Genomic DNA, 16,041 nt, shown 5'->3' with positions numbered 1-16,041 from the left:
ATCGTGTCCATGGAGGACTCCAGGTTGTCTTAGATTTCCGTTCATTCCTTCAGGAGTGTAGGAAAAATGAAATGTTCTACTGTATCCAAGACAGTTAAGGAAGCAAGTGTTATTGTTGCTGCATTGTGGTGTTTATCAAGAGAGATGCTGTGCACATTAAAGCTACATACTAAGGGCCTCATTTACAAGAGGCCTGCACCGCAGGTGCTTAACTTTTTTTTATGCTAAAGCGACACAGGGTTCAGACCCATATCTACGAGGCCACGCAAAGCCACCCTGTGTGACTTTTCATCCCCTCATAGATGTGGTGTAATGCAACACAGCGCAAGATGCTGCATTGCCTTACTCTGTGTCAGGGGGTGTTTCCTGGGCATTGCCATGTGTTTTCGCACATTCCCAGATTTACAAAATAACGTTAACCTGAAAATGAGTCAAAACTGTGCACCTCCCCAGCAGAGGCGTAAAGAGGAGAAATATGTTTATTTCTCTTTGTTTTTTCCTCTTTCAATGTGTGCTGCATTCTGCAGCAAACATAGAAATAGAAAAACTCCTCCATTGATTGTTAGTGTGCAAGTTGGTGTCCCTTCCTGCACAAAAACAATTGTAGCAACAATGCAGACACCATTGCACCATGGTGCAAGGGTGTCTGAGTTGGCACTAGGCACCAATTTGTGGGCTGGAAGAAAGGACAGGAATGTGTCATATTTCATTAATACAGTGCATTCCATCCCTTTCCCTTTGACGCAGGGTAGCCTAGCAAGGAGACTTGTGGAGCTGCCCTTCCCCAAAAAGTAGTAAACGAGGCCCTAAATATGATTTACAAAGTATGTTAGGGATGTGGGAAATTCGCACAATAACCTTTTGTATAATTAATCATGTGAAATTTAGCAAAAATTACACAAAAGTAAGCGGAATTACCTGAAATACAAAACCAGAATTTGGTGCTGTACTTTAGCGCACAATGCGCTTTGTGTCCATTGTCGCCATTTTCGCCACATAGAAGCATTTGTTGCAAGAAAGAAGTGCAAAACACATAGGTGCCTCAAACAGAAACTGCTCGCTTTCTGATCGTTCATATTGTTCCTATGTCCTTGCGAACAGTTTTACGAATGGCATGTGATTATGCACTGTGGCAAAATAGTATAGTTTTGGGTATTTTGCATAACAATAGCTTGAAATTATGCAAATTTCCGCTGGCGTAAAATACATTTCACACTGGCCTAACAAATATTGCCCTAGTGGAGTTAATAATAGAACATTTAACCCAATGAGATGCTATTTTCGTGAACGATATTTAGGACTCAATATTTCTATTAAGCAATATTCTTGATCACAAAATTCTGAGATACAAAATGGCACTTAGATACATAGTTTAAGGTATAGCATCAATGGTTTCTGGATTAGATGCTTCAAGGAGCTTTTGAATTACTGGAAAAAAACACATTCTAAATGAGAGAGTAGGATAACATTAAACTATTTTAATCAGATTGTAAGTGGGAGTAGGAACTCTTGTCCTTAAAGGTTAGCAGTGAAAAGCAGGCAGGGAGCTGCACGTTTTTCTCAATTCCCAGCGGCATATATTCCACGGACTATCATCGATATATGGAGACCCATATTACTGGATTAAGTAGCCTTCTATCATCACAAACAAAGCATCCTTTTTGGGGGTCTTTCATGCCTGGGTGGAATATCACACTATTTCCATGACTGAGAAAGATGTTTGATCTGTAGGTCCTCTATGTGCTTATGAAGGCTTTGGATGCATGTTCAAGCATTCTCAGTGCTAAGGAGACTTCTTGCAGAGAGCAAATCTTGTTGTTATTTTTGCCTAGCCAGTTGTCATTGGAATTTGAGAGCTTGCTCTCTGCTTCATTCAGTGCTGTAACTAAGGATACGAGATGTTCTTTGAGATCGCTGTTGTGGGGTTTGATGCCTCCATGTAATTTTTCTGACTTGTGCTTCTGTCAACAGGTACAAATGAGAGGTCTCTTGATGGCTTGTGGTGGCATAAAGTAGGTCAGGTTTTTATGAATTGGTACTGGTTTGATAGTTGGGCTCAAACCTCCTTTTTTGTGGCAATTTTATATTAGGTATTCTATTGCTTTTTATATGAGTAGGTGGTAAGCAGTCCACCTTACTACTGAAATCAGGTCTACAACATCTTTGTCTTTAGGGAGATGCTGACCACAACATTACAATTAGGAGCAAGGCAAAGGCAATTCAAAATGAAGTAATTTCTTTATAAACCCGGTGGCATGCTCTCCAGAACCTAATCTGTCGCAACCACTCTGCGACGCCTTAAGGCAAAATCAAAGTGAATTACCAAAACTTCCCCACCAACTCTGCTGAGTCAGTCAAGAAGCAGGTAGTTTTTGCTCCTCCATCTGATGATATTATCAACTTTGCAAATTTGAAGAAATCTCGCCAGAAACTATCCACAATCTTCTGTCCTCCCTAAAATTTGGCTCACCCGTGGATGTCTGTCCGCCTAGAATTATGGCAAACCTTGCTTACAAGCTGGCCCCTTAAATTTGCTCTCTATTTAATCTATACATCACCAAGGGAAAAGTCCCTTCAAATTAGAAGTCACCTCTGATTCGACCTATCCAAAAACAGTCCAATCTGTCTTCGACAGATCTTACTAACTACCGGCCTATCTCGCTCCTCCCTCTGCTGGGTAAGTTGCTGGAAAAGCATATTAACAAGCAACTGACAAGCTACTTGGAATCAAATAGCACGTTAGTGTTAGAATAGAAACTGTTTATGCTTATGCAGTGCTCCATGTAAGTTAGCAATCGCTGCGCCATTTTCTCTACAGGCGCCATTTTAGGCTGTTCGAAACTGATCGCATCCAATCCCGAGAAATACTTCCCTCTGAGTTTCGTTTCTTCACTTAGGTTTTGTTTCAGTAATGAGTACACTGTTCATATTAGCGCATACCTTTCCCACTAGATAGAGGCCCTCTCCCACTTGCCTGGTGGTGGGCCCAGAATGGATGACTTTGGATTATGTTAGTTTGTGTCAAGCACAAGAAGTTGAAACCTTTTTTTATATTTTACTGTTTAGCTGCACCTGCTTGGAAAATTCCACTGTGGGCATGTTTCTGCTTGACTACGAAACATACATAATGTATCTTTATGCTTGTCGATTATAGTTCCCTTTGTAGCACTCCTAGCGACTGGGCAGATGGGGCTCCACTCTGAGTGTATATGAATAAACAGTTCTTTGTTTGTATTCTCTACTGTCTGATCGCCTCTTCATTTAGTACGGAAGGCTGAGAGGTGGTCATTAGTGACCCGGGTGGCCCTAAATGGGTTACTTCCTTCATTAGATTCCCAGTCGTACTTCAGACTGCTGCACAGTACAGAGACAGCTCTGCTAGCGGTCACCGACTGCATCAAATGCTCCCTTGATGCAAATGTACCCACAATGTTGGTACTGCTAGACTTGTCAGCAGCCTTTGATTCTGTATCCCACTCGAAGCTTCTTGGCAGATTACATTCGATCGAGATCCATGGAAGGCCATGGAATGGTTAGCTGACTTCCTTTCAAATAGGACTCAAACAGTAATTCCTGGCCCTTATAAGTCAAGAACTATGTCACTGGAGTCCCTCAGGGCTCCTTTCTCAGCCCTATGCTTTTAAACATTTATGTGGCCCCACTCACCAACATTGTCAGAGATTATGGCTTTGAGATTATATCATATGCGGACGATACTCAGCTGCTCTTCTCTATTGTGAATAATTTGGCTAAATCAAAAGTATCTTTTTCTGCTGAGATGAAAGCCATTGTAACCTCGATGTCTGAAAACAGACTACAGCTCAACACCGCAAAAACTGAAATCATGCTATTCAGACAGGCCCAACTTCTTGGGTCACCTGACTGGCAGCCATCAGAATTGGGTATGGCCCCTGTACCCAAATCAGTGGTAAAAAAAGCTGGGACCAATCCCTTACTATGAAAGAACAAACCTCTGCCATAACAGGCCCATGTTTTTACATGTTGCGTTTGCTGCGAAGAGCGTTTCCTCTATTACCACACCTCAAGGAAAACACTAGTCCAGGTGTTCGTTATCAGCCACTATAAATGAGAAGTTGCTCTCCCAGGTTCAGGTGGTTCAGAACACCACTGCACATCTTTTCTGTAACCACCCCCCCTTTATGGCAACTGCCCCTCTTCTTCAGTCCCTGCACTGGTTTCCAGTGAGAAATAGAACCACTTTCAAGATCTGCTGTCCAACTCACAAGGCTCTACATGGAACAGGGTCTATGTATTTATCTTCAAAGCCTTCACCTTACACCCCTTCCAAACTCTTAAGATTATGCAACAAGGCCTGGCTCAATGGCCCCAGGTTCAGAAAGGCCAGGTCAGTTTGCAGATCGTTCTTCTTTCTCGCCCCACATTATTGGAATAAACTACCACCGCAACTACGCACCTGTGAAAATCACTTCCATTTTAGGAAAGAGCTCAAGACCCACCTATTTTAAGTATAGCTTTTGCACCAAGATACCCATTCGGGGTGAGTCGTGCTCGTAATTAATTAAAATAACATAACACAACATTCTCCATCCTGTTGCAATGTAATCAGTGAGTTGGAGGATTGAGTCAGTCAATAACAATGACTGCATGGGCTCCCAGTTGCAATGCTTCAGTTTTCAAGGATGGCTTTTTTACTAACCACAGATTGTTTCCTTCTACCTCTTACCATTTGCCCTATGCATTGCAAACAATAGCTGTGAAAAATTGAAATATGAAATGACTTTTGAGTGCGTTGCGGGCTCCATCTTTGCACAAAAAAAGCTTTGCAGAGAAGGGAAAGGGCTTGCTGGGTAACTTTATTATTCTATAAAATAGAGCATCGCCAACTCCCACAGTAAAATAAGCATTCTACTGTAGGAGCCATTTTTCAGTACAAAGGGTGCGTTCATTAATAAATTATAGAAATACCAATTGTAGGCTTTATAATATTGTATAGGAATCTGTCCTGGTTTAAAACAATCGGAAAACTGTATTTTCTGACTTAAATCAGCGTTAGTTTGTTTTAAACTATAAAAATACCTTAGTGAAAAAGACATCATTGCCGCTGATGCATCCGCAAGAAAGTATGCCTTCCATACCAAAACCATAATTCAAAACACGCATAAATATTAGTTTGTGACTCTATCCTACAAGTTAATCAACATCTTTGGTATTACTATTCAGATAAATTGGTGTTTTTCTTTTACATTAGCGCATAAATGTAGACATCACTTACTGAAGCCTAAGCTTAGATTCTGTTCCCACGAATCTGAAGTCCTCAAGGGACATGAAAACAGATCTGTTGGCAAATGCAATCATTTCAGATGTTGGATTTTTGGGAAGTAAATGGTCTGGGTTGGGGCATGGAATGTTTAATTGCTAGTACACAACAACGCAAAGTTTTTATTTTTAGTGTTTAACAACACTGTCAGTGTTGGCCCCCAGGGAAAGTGAGGGTCGCAGACCAGTCTTCGCCCAGTGCTTCATGCAGGGACCGGAAGGACAAGGCAGGGATAGGGCTAGTTAGGGGAAGGGGAGAGTTCTAGGTAGACTATATAGGTGTCAGGAGAGGAGGATCCGGCCTCTTTCTGACACTGAACACCACTGGGAGGGGCTATTGTCTGGGGGAACAAAGTCTGTCCTCCCACCCATCCTACAGGTAATAGTAGTTGGGGCAGGGTAAGGACGGTTACAGCATTGCAAGTTTAGGACAGATTGCAGTAGAGGCTGTACTTTGGAGGGGTGGTGAGTCACAGACGGACAGATCCATCCCTAGGAAGGGGGGAAGGGTGCACAGGTTACTGATGGCAGAAGGAACTTCAAGGGAGGAGGATAGGATGATTGGAGGACGGGTGAAGGAGAGATTGGGTATATGGAAGAAGGTCAGAGTGTGAAATGGGGAAGAGTGAAGCAAATGAGATGGTGAGTTGCGAATGGCGCGAGGAGAGTGATATACTACTGATTTCTGTTAAGATGTAGATTTGAACTGTTGTTTAAAAATTAATAAAGTTAATTAGCATTTTGCAAACTTGTCCTAATAAATGGCCTTTTACACTCTACATGGCTTGGTGTTTGGTTTATTGCATGATAGTTGGTGGTGGTCTGCCAATCTTAGGAAGAAATAAACTAGAAGTAGTCCATATAAATTGAAAGTTGTGGAAATAAAAAAATATGTGTTTGAGTGTGTGTAATGTAGGTGTTTTAGTGTGTCTCAATTTAATGGCAAATTGAAATTAGGCAACCTGCATCAAACTTCTGTCATTGTCGTAAAATATGTTCGTAATTTGTGAAAGTTTAATGAGGAAGTTAATTGAAATATGTAGGGTATCTACCCCATCAACCATATTTCTCCTAAGTCCCACTTTGTGAGCGTTGATGTCAAAGTTCTAGGTCCCTCATTTATGGGAATTTGGTGTGGGCCAGGCAGCAAGTTAGCTTGCTGCGCAGCCCTATGCCAAAGCAAAAGGGCAGGAATACAGTGTATCTATGCAATACAGTGCAATCCTGCTCTTTCCCCCAGCACTGGCACTTTTTCAGCAGTCTAGCCCATTGTGCAAGGGTGCCTGTGTTGTCGGCAGGATTGTTTTTGTGTAGGAAGCAGCACCTTCCTGCACAGAGACAATCACCAGAGGCATTTTGCTCTTTCTATGCATGCTGCAGAATTCAGCACACATAGAAAGAGGAAAAAACAAGAAGAAAGAAAGGTATTTCTCCTTGTTATGCCTATCCTCAGGAGACAAAAGGTTTTGGTGCTTCCCCAGGTTGACATGCTTTTTGTAACTGGAAAAGGTTCAAAATCTAGGGTGTTGCGTGCAAAAACCACAGCAATTCCCATGGAACACCTCCCGAGGGCTAACGAAGCCTTGCCTTACTCCATATCTATGAGGCCATTCAGAGCCATGCATCGTGGCTTTGCGTGGCCTGATAGATATGATTTTGTAATTTGCGATGCAGAAGCATCACAAAAAGAGATGCTGTGGCGGCACAAGGGGCTCATAAATATGCCCCTTGGTCTCTTTCATCTGCACATAAAAGCATCTCTTAACCATCTGAATGCCTTTGATGTTAAGGTTGCTTGCACCATGGCACTCCTAGACTTACCCCTCTGTCAGACCTGTCAGCCTTAAGTTGGTCTCCCCTCAAACGTTTTGCCTTCTGGCCTCCAATTTTGCTGAATTTGTTTTTGTTAACCTTAGGACCTGTGCACTTTACCACTACTAACCAGTTCTAAAGTGCTTGTGTTTGCTCCCATAAACATGGTTTGATTGGCTTATCCATGGTTTGCATATTTAGTTTACCTATAAGTCTCTAGTAAAATGCACTACATGTGCCTTGAGCCTGTACATTAAATGTTACCAGTGGGCCTGAAGCACTTGTTGTGCTGACCACTTATGCAGCCCTTTAAAAATGTCTCAGGCCTGCCACTGCAGAGCCTGTGTGTGCATTTTACACTGTCATGCCGACTTGGCATTTAAAACCCATTGCCAAGTCTTAAATTCCTTTTTTATTACATATAAGTCACCCCTAAGGTAGGCCCTAGGTGGCCCGTAGGGCAGGGTGATGTGTAACTAAAAGATAGGACTTTTCCTTTTAAGTTTTACATGCCTTGGTAGTGACAAACACCCAGAATTGATTTTCACTACTTTGAGGCCTACCCCTTTCATAGGTTAACATTGGGAATTACTTATTACACTTTTAAGCTGTACTTCCTGATTGGGAAGGAATAGCTCTGTCATGTTTTATATCATTGGAATGGTAATGATAAATTATCCTTGCTGGCAAAGTCAGATGTAACATAACTATTTTAGAAATGCCACTTTAAGAAAGATAACCAACTAACAGCAGATGGTTTTGGCCCTTAATCAGTAAGGCTGGACCCAATATTCATAAACACCACAAAAAATGCCAATACTGATGTGAAAAACACGCCTGCCGCAGGTGAACTCCAGCTGAGGAGCAACGCCGCCACCTTCAAAGTGATACTTTAAAAAGATTCTGTGAGTTTGAGAAGGCGTTATACACCCGAAAAAAAGTTAAGAAGATATTCTACAATTACTACATACATGGCCGCTGAAGTGGTCTCTGCTTGAAACGAAAAAACACATGAGTGGAACACATGAGATTGGCTGATCTCATCAAAAAGTTAACGGTCCTGATGAGAACTCTATGAATTCACAATTGGGTTCGAAACGCGTCGACCTCGTATCTTCCGATCAAGTGCCACGAAAAGGGAGTTACCCTTGGCCAAGTTCAAACATAGGAATTCTGTTTATGAACTAAAGAGAGTATATTGCTATGCTTGTAATACAGTGGGTTTAATTAGAATAGTGCACTGTTTGATTTTGAATATAAGGCCTCAAGAAAGCCAATCAGCAAAAATGTGCTAAAGTCTTTTTGTTCTTGTTTGTTCGTTGTTGTCAAGAAGTATGTCATTAATTGTTTTATGTTATATGTGGTGTTTAGGTCATGTATTTTTTTGATGTCTCAATATTGGATTTTGTGTTGAATATGTAAAAAATGGTGGGTGTGGATTTTAATTTCTTGATTTATAAATTGGTGAAATGTTTTTTGAAATAATAATTGAAAATTATTCTAAAATTGAAAAAGAATAAAGCAAAGAAGAAAACTAAATAAATTGGTGTGTCACGTTGAGTTGTCCCATGTGACACTTCCATAAGTAAAGAATTTGAATGACATCAGTATTGGCATTTTTTGTGGTGTTTACGACTTTTAGAAAGACAGCATTTCTCAGCTCTTAGAACTCTGTGTGCCTGCAGCCTGCCTCCAATACATGTTTGGTGAGGGGGAGGGTGACGACTGGACTTTGTGTATTCCCTCTCAAAAGCCCACACAAAGGAAGGGTAGGTGTGACTGAGTGACTATCTGCATCCTGATGGGTCATCCTTGGCAGGATGGGAGGGAAGAGCTGACACCTGAATGAGGAGTATCCGGTACCGACACAAATGCTATCATACAGTCCTACAGAGACTCTGGTGCCAGGGCTGAGAAGTGAGGACCTTTATGAACTTCAAAACCCCTCTTTGAAGTCACTTCCACTTCAAAGGCATAACGGGGTATAAGTACAAGAACTCTGACAACAACAAAACAGACACTTCTGGACCTGTAATGAAACTTTGCCAGGAAGAAGGTCTGTTGTGCTTTTACAAAGACTGCCATTCTGCTGGACTGCTGCTCTGGAAGAAATGCTTTTCTGCTGTGCTGCCCTACTGCCTGCTACTCTCAGCTCCTGCTGAGGGAGAACTGGACTCTACCTTAAACTCAGACTGATTTGCAAGGGCATGCTGGCATGCCTCATTTCGGAGACTCAGGGAAAGCAAAGTCTCACCTCCTACTTCTGTGCCTGGTCCATTGAATCCAGGTGCTTGCTCCAGTGGAACCAACACATTTTCTGCTACGTGAAGCAGAATTAACGCATTAACCTGTTGCAGGAACAAGAACCGTTTCATTGCACTTGGAACCAACGCATTGGCTGCAGAACCAACACATCTGAACTGACACATCACTGCCGCTACAGTGCAAGAAGATCGACACACCCACTCAAAGTGGGAGAAATCAGGTGCTTCGGCTTCAACAATGCTTCGCACTTTGTCTTCAGAATCAGTGCTTCACCATTGTTGCGTAGAGAAAATCAAAACCAATGCATCCCTCTGCTGCACCCGGCATCTCCCTTTTGCAAGCAGGATCAAGGTTCTGCTGGCCTTTGTGGCTCCTGTGTTTAGCCCACACTCCATTATGTCCAGCCTGAAATCTTGACTTTGTCCCCCGGTCCAGAGCGACCAGATAACCCATATAATTACTTTGTGCTTCTTTTTTTTAATACTTTTTTTATTGGCATTTAGAAATAGTGAGTCATGGATACAAAAGGTTATGTGCGTTAGGCATCTTAAAAGGAACATAGTTTATGTCAGCAAGTACAGGACAACACAAATTACAGCCCGCCACATCTCATACACATCATGAGAAATACCAAACACCCCAATCAGGTTATCCTTAGCATTGGAGTAGACCATCCTTGGCTATCCCTGTCACAACACATTGAATGTCTGAGTTACCACAGTGTCCTAGGTCTGCCACAACACCGTCTGTCCATGCATGCATTGCTGTCAATACAACCAAATATGTGTTTTGCTTCTAAGCTCAACTTTTGCTTTTAATCTTTAAAAATTAGCATCTCAATTTTACTCATTGGAATTTTGTTATTTTTTGTTTAAAACATCAAAATCAATTTTTCTTGACTGGTGTGGATTCTGTTCATGATGTATTCACTGTATAATTGTTTGAAGCCTGCTCTGTGTCTAACTACCAGAAGGTGAGCACAGTTTAATTTAAAGTGTGGTTCTAAATTACCCTGAATAAGATTGTGGTTCTTGCTTGGACAGGGTACATACCTTTGCCAAGCAAAAACCAAATTGGGCCTCTGTTCACGCAATCAAAGATGGTGGAAAAATATCAAAGGCGGTGGGTTACAGTGTATATTTATACAATCCACATGAATGACAAAAATGTACAGCTTCGTAGAATACAATTGTGCTTTGGCTGTACTGCAATTTGCAAGAATTGCAGCAACAAATGGCTTGTTAACCCCTTCGCCGCGGCAGGAATTCCGCCGCGGCGCTGGGGGGGGGTTTGGGGGCAGCGCGGTGGCGCTGTGCTCGTGACGGAACCACTCCGTCACGAGCCACGGTTGAGCTGTGCTCATGACGGAGTGGTTCCGTCACGTCTCCGCCCACTGCTCTAATCGCCCGCACAGGCGGGGAATTAGCGCTGCGTGGGCGGAGCGGCCGCCAACGGCCACAGCATGACGGAACCACTCCGTCATGAGCACAGCGCAACCGTGGCTCATGACGGAGTGGTTCTGTCATGAGCGGGGAAGGGGTTAAAGTAACATTACCAAGTAGTTAAACACATCTTTCTAGTTTAACTAAGTCGCTGTGAAAGTGTGCCTTGTAAGCCTATAGAGATGAGTGCTAAAATATCAAGCAGTGACACAACATTTTGTGAGTACTATGCCCTCACAGTGATTAATTGCAAATGCTATTTATGCTATGTAGGTAAAGCTGAATTTTACAGGCAAAGACCTAGCTATGAATCAAATTAATATTATATATCTAAGCATTGGAAAATGCTAGTGTTATGATTAAAAGTTATTTTTACCTTAATATGGATTAAGCAGCTAGGAGGAGGGCAACTGGTAAAATAAAGGATACAACTTATAACCATTGGTTGCCAGAGCCATCATAGACATTTTAGTTCCACCACCAGCAGGAGGGAAAAAACAGTTCCAACACTGACAGAAATGTTAACCACACAACCTCATAGGGGAGAGGCTATAGGAAGGGACAGAATTCCTCTTGGTGAAGAATGGCTGAGCAATTTTTATTATGTGACTCTTGAAAGGAGAAGAACTGAAAAAAGTAGTCATAATTGGGAGTAGAGAATTCCACAATCACTGCCTAGTGTATGGGTAAAGACACTGGGGGACACTTTATCGCCCTGGCAACGCGTTATCAACAACGCGTTGCTCCAGGGCGATAAAAATTCCAGAGATAGAGGGGGAAATGGCCGTTTTCCAGGGAACATCGCTGGTTTTCCAGCGATGTTCCCTGCAAAAGGGCGATAACCTTGCTGATACAACCCTGTGGTCGTAGCAGCATAATCCACCCCCTATGTTAGGGATGGGTAAGTCAGGATTTTAGCAGACGTTAGTTTTTGGAGAAAACAGCAGTTTTCTCCAAAAACTAACGTCTGCTAAAATGCTGGGACAGCCTTGTAAATATCGCGATGTGCACATCAGCGATATTTGCAAGTCTGTACTGCCCAGTGACGCCCATTTTGCATCTCATTAGAGATGCAAAGGGAGGCATCTGGAAAAAGGGTGCTAACATGCGATTATGCATGTTAGCACCCTCTTGTAAACAGGGCGATAGTTTTAGCTCTGCTTTTTTGGCTTTTAAAGCCAAAAAAGCGGAGATAAAGCCCTTGTTAATATGCCTCACCATTTGTAGAAGAAGTCTTTGCTTGAAAGCTGTAAGAAAAAAGATCCATAGATTTCTGACTCTATTTGGCACTCAGGGAGAAGAACTGTCTCCAAGGGTGAAATAGTTGACCTCCTGTTGCCCACTAGAGGGACACAAAAAGTACAAGATGGACAGAGAGGACTGAACCAACCAAGAGCCGAAGGTGCAGCAAGACCTGGAACCGAGAAGGTTACCATGAAGGCTGTGTGTGCTTTTAGGAAGAACTTGTCACGAAGTTTGAAAAAGTGACATTTATGATTTTTATCTTCCTCTGGAGAACCGGGACATGGTGCTGGTGCTTCGTTGCAGAGGGTAAAACCTCTGTAGGCAGGAAAACCATCTTTTCTTCGTTTAGAGCTTTTTGCTGTGCTGATAGGTGGCTGTGCATGACATCACAGTAGAGACATACAGCCTCGTAGAGTCCTGTCAGGCTATAACTTTAAACTTGCCCTGCTGGTGGAATTTAGAGAACCCAAAAAGTGAATCTGAATTTAAAACTTTAGACAGGGTTAGGGCAGCAAATTGATCACAGCTGCAAAGTGTCCTCTGTGGCTACAGCTCCAAATTTATGCCACTCACAGTGCAAAAGCCAATAGCTTCAGCAGGAGCTCCATGGCAGCGTATTGAGCATGAAAACCTATTTGGTGGATTTATCTTCTTACCTTGACCCGCTGGAGATCCAGAAAAAAATAATGGCTTTAATTAGTAATTGGCAGTCACCAGCCAAATAGCAGTGGATGTCCCTTGTGCTCTAGTAGTTTGAAAATTGAATCTAAATAGGTCAGAGGGAATATCTGCCACTTTTGGGCAAATAGCCTGTTTCTGGTAGCTTGTAAAAATGTCTTCAGTAGTAAGGTAAAAACTATAACCACTGCTACTTGCTTAGCTTACCCGACCCACTCTTTACTGCGGATAATCTGAAATTACACGTAGGTCACCATTAACCACAAACTGAACTTTAAACTGTCTCTTTGTGTTTTCTTAGCTCTTTGTCTTCTTAGCACTTTTTATCTCAAAACTATCAAAATGAGCAGATGTGTGATCCTATAGTATTGGCCTTTAATAGAATTATGTCAATTACATCACCTATTATCACATTGTGATGTATGTATAAAGTTACTGTTCTTACCTCCACTGCTACTTACCTATACTTACCATGCGATATAGTGCTTAGGAGAATTTTGTGGATGTAATATAATTGTCATGCGATGTAGTCATGCGATGTAAGGTGTGTATACAAATTCAGCTTTAGAATCATGACATATCTTGAAATGTGCAGCAACATTGTTCATAATAATGAGCTACATATACAATTAATCTACATATATATAGATGCATTGAAAACTGGTTCGCAGATATATGTGCCTCATTAAGCAGTAGTTAGCATTTCTAGATATTCAAAGCATTACTCCCTTTAAATAATGACTTCTTTATGCATATGTTTAAACAGTGATTAGACTGCATGTAGAATGTAATAGCATTTGTCAAACTGATTAATACATTTAGCATATACATCGCTAGTCCTCACTTTAACTTTTATTGAAACATTTAATTGTTCCAATTAATTGTTTTACCAGTACAGTTAAGAAAGTCATTATGATTAATCCCTACACACTTTGCAGCTGTTGTTTTTCAACATAGCAATGTATTAAATGCAATTATACACATTTATTGTTTACAGTGAAATTACTGCGTACAGCAAATATTTTTTAACTCCTAAACTAAAGCAGCGAAACTGAGCAAAAAAATGTACCAAACCAGGACACAAACTAAAACTTAATTGTGCCTTGTGCAATTCAGGTTCTGTCATTAAAGGGATGAAAAGTTGAAATAGCTTTCCATAGATGAAAAAGAAACACATGCTGTGGTTTCCGGTTTTCGTAGAGCGTGTGATTCCCATAACAGCAAGATTGTGGACCACCTCTAAAACCCAGTATCATTCAGGAAGTGCGCAACCCATTTGGGGGCAAATTACCAAGCCCCTATCGCCACCACAACGTCACTTTTTGTGACGTTGTTGTGGCGATAGGGTCAGAGCCCTATTACCAAGGCAGCGTTAAACCACATAACGTGGCTAAAAAGCACATTAAGTGGCTTAACGCTGCCTTGGTAATAGGCCCCTTTCACTCTAAAATTAGAGTGAAAGGGGTGTGCAGTTGGTGTTGCGGTGGGCGTTCCACCGCAACACCCATTCAATTCGACGCTGCCACCTATTATCAAGAGAGGCGATAACAGGTGGCAGCGCCGAACTTAAGACCAGGAAAATCCTGGTCTTAAGGTGGCGAAACGATGAGAAATGCTTAATTTCTCCTCATTTTTGCTTTTTCCATGTGGGCTGCCTTGTGCAGCACACATGGAAAGAGCAAAATGCCAAGGTTTGTTGATGTACAGGAAGGTGTCCCTTCCTGGGCATAAACAAACCTTTTTTTGAAATGCCATTTTGTAACTTACATGTGTGCTGCATGAAGCAGCACAAATGTAAGTTAGAAAATTGCATTTTTGGTTTGTTTATGTACGGAAAGGGACACCTTCCTGTACATAAACAAACCTCCCTGCTCGCAGACACCCTTGCACTCTGGTGCAAGGGTGCCTGCGTTGACGTTATGTCGTGAGACTTAACGCCATCGCAGGGGGAAACGCCAGGCGACACCATATCCTTGGTAATATGGTGCACCCTGGTGCTTCCGAAGTGGCGATGAGAGGCGTTAAGCCAAGGAGGCTAAGGCCTCTCACCGCCACTTCCTAGATAATATGCCCCCCGGACTTTAAAAACCTGACTCTGTCCCCACTTAATCACATCAGTTCAACACTGAGAATCCAAAGCAGCCATGGCAAAAATGGTCAGACCAGCTCTAGTCCTCCTCTCTCACTCTTATCTTCCTTCTATTCTCTCTCTCTCGCCTTCTCTCCACTCTCTTTTCTGTCTCTCTCATATTTCTCTTTTTTTTCTCTTTCTCTCTCTCTCTCTCTCTCTCTCTCTCTCCCTCTTCCCCTCTCCCCAAGCCTGTTACATTTATCATCGTAGAGATAAAGTGACAGAGGTGCCAGCTGTAGCCTGGTCCTTCAAAACACATCCTCTAGTTGCTCCAGCCCCTGGGGAAATGCCTGATGGAATAAAGGACCGGTCCAGTCTTCCTCACATGTTAATTTGAATGTACTCGTAGGAGCTGTTGATTCTATTTACACCTGAATTCTTAATTTCTGTTTTACTCTCTGAGGATTTGAATCCAGAAGACCAGGTGCATGGGGTGGTTTCCGGGGCTTACGTGTGTAGGTAGGAGTTTATTAGTGCTCGTCTACAAACCAAGAACTCTGCTGTGGTGCATGAGCATGCTATGTGTTTAGCAGCAAAGCGTAATTGGTGCATCTCTGTCAATCCCTTGGCTTTAGGACACAGAGCTATGTAGGAGGGATAATTCTAGCCTCCTTGTCTTCAAATAAATCATGATCCTCTATGCAGTGAAATCTCTGAGACTCAACATTTTTTGACAAGACAGGAGGCTAGCATTATGCATGTTCAAATCTTTGTAACATCTTGTTTAAAACATGATCCACTTGTCTGAAATAGAATTTCATGAACACCTCTGCATTACTTCAATCAGCCACTTTCAGATTTTCTTCCAATTTTCCGGCAAACATAAATGCTTTGCTAACCATCGCGCCTCTAACAGAATGTGGTTCTAACTATGATAAATTCACTCCAGCCTCCTTCATGACTGCTTTCACCCATCTTGCTATAATAGCTGTTGTCACTACATAATGTGGTTTCACATAGAGAGATAATAACTGATCCATTCCATGACTCCTATGTTCACTAACTCTTGACTTGTACTCTCTTAGACAGCGCACAATACATAACTTAGGATTTCCATCAAAACTCAGATTGAAGACAGACTTCGGCATGGTGTTTCTACTTTTCTAAACCTCAAATAGCACTCCTTCCGGTTGATAAAATTGTCTACTTACCTCTTAAACCTTCACATCC

The sequence above is a fragment of the Triturus cristatus genome, chromosome 9, assembly GCF_964204655.1.
Source record: "Triturus cristatus chromosome 9, aTriCri1.1, whole genome shotgun sequence".
Lineage (NCBI taxonomy): Eukaryota > Metazoa > Chordata > Amphibia > Caudata > Salamandridae > Triturus > Triturus cristatus.
Note: the sequence above shows the minus strand (reverse complement) of the source record.